General features: G+C 46.3%; 1 non-coding gene across 1 annotated transcript; it reads right to left on the bottom strand.

Moving 5' to 3' along the window:
- Positions 1-1,023: 1,023 nt before the first annotated feature.
- Positions 1,024-1,152, bottom strand: LOC132652590 (small nucleolar RNA SNORA24). The gene has a single exon (XR_009590188.1). It is a non-coding gene; the product is annotated as a small nucleolar RNA SNORA24 (small nucleolar RNA).
- Positions 1,153-1,657: the final 505 nt, after the last annotated feature.

Consider the following 1,657-nt stretch of genomic DNA (forward strand, 5'->3'; position numbering starts at 1 on the left):
ACAGTACTGTGTTTGTATAGTGCAATGCTACTCTCTGGAGAAAACAAGTGTTGAGCCTGGTGGGGCAGTGCACATCCATGTCCATAATCCCAGAACTCGGTTTGAGGCAGAGGGAGGCAGATCTCGGTGAGTTTGAGGCCACCCTAGTCTACAAAGTGAGTCCAGGACAGTCAAGGCTACACAGAGAAACTCTGTCTTGAAAAACACAAATTAAATAAAAACCCTAACAAACACACTGGCCCTCAGTTTTTTTTTAACAAGAACAAGCAAAAGAAACAAATTGGATATTGGAATGGATCAAGAAAGAAGAACATATTGCACATATATGTGTTGTATACATGCACTTATAACTTACTAAAGTCTACTGCAATCTTCGAAATAATTCCAGACAGCCCAACAATATTGACCTTATTGGCTCTGTATTGCACATGAATGAAGTTCCACGAGCTTAATTGCTTTCGTGAAATGCCCAGGCTGTGTCAATGCCACAGACAGGGCTCAAATTCCTGCCTACTTATTCCCCAAGCTGAAAAAAATTGGGAATTTAGATAAGGCACCCTTATCTTGAGAGAGACTTCCTGCTTTAAAGCCTGATTTTCTTCTCTCTCATTTCTTTTGAGCCACGGATCCCTCCATTGGAAAGCCCTCATCCTGAGCTGTGAGGGTTCAGCTCAGCGTGGATTTTGTTTTCCCTTCAGTTCCCAGGAAAGTGTGTGGTTCCGAGTAGTGAGGCGTGATGTACTTATGAGGTGCAGCTGTCAAACAGGCTGGACTCGCTGGGCTGCATCATAAAACATCAGGCTTTGCACAGATAGAAGCCAGCCTAGAATTTTAGGACTTTGCTAAAAGCAAAGCCTGATCATCTGAGATCATTTAGGGACACTGTCAAAAGAAAGAACTACTGTCGAGACGGATTTGCAAAATGGATTCTCACTAAGCTCCTGCTGTGACCAGAGACTTTCTAATAACAGCTCAGAAAAAGCAAGCCAATAACCTGGCATGCCACATGTTTTTAACCGTGATGAATGCCATTTGTGCCAAGTCAGAATCTGATAACAGTTAAATGGTGACAGTGTGGCCAATAAACAAGAACCCCATCTTCTATGCTGGGAAGTTCCAATATGTTACCCAGGCCAGTCGTGAAGTATGGAGGCCAAGCTGGCCTCAAACTTACAGCAACCTTCCTGCTTCAGCTGCCCCTGCTGAGCTGCCCTGAGGGGGCAAGCATCAGAGGGCTTGGCCCTGCCTAACTTGTCTGCCTTGGTGGGCTAAAGGAGGGAGAGCTGCCTTACCCTGGCCTTGCCCCTCATCACCTGTGGCAGGTGGGAGAGCTACCCACCCCTCAGGTCCTGAGAGCAAGAGAGATGGCTGTTGGTGTGTTTTTCAAACTCCTTTATTTACATTTCTTATATCTTTCTCCCTAATCTACCCCAGTGCCTTCCAACACCCCAACACCAGGTAGGAGATAGAAAGTGTTAGTGCCAGAGGGGGCTCATTTCACTTAGTTGCTTCCTGCTGGTTCATTGGGTTCCTTGCAGCCAGTCTAATCCTCATTTCAGGAGATCTCCAACTTCTTGTCTCACTGCATCAACAGCAACCAGGAGCCACGGGGAGGAAGCAGGAGCAGCCTTGTTCTTTCTGGGAGCTCCTCCACACT

The sequence above is a fragment of the Meriones unguiculatus genome, chromosome 2 (assembly GCF_030254825.1).
Source record: "Meriones unguiculatus strain TT.TT164.6M chromosome 2, Bangor_MerUng_6.1, whole genome shotgun sequence".
Taxonomy (NCBI): Eukaryota; Metazoa; Chordata; class Mammalia; order Rodentia; family Muridae; genus Meriones; species Meriones unguiculatus.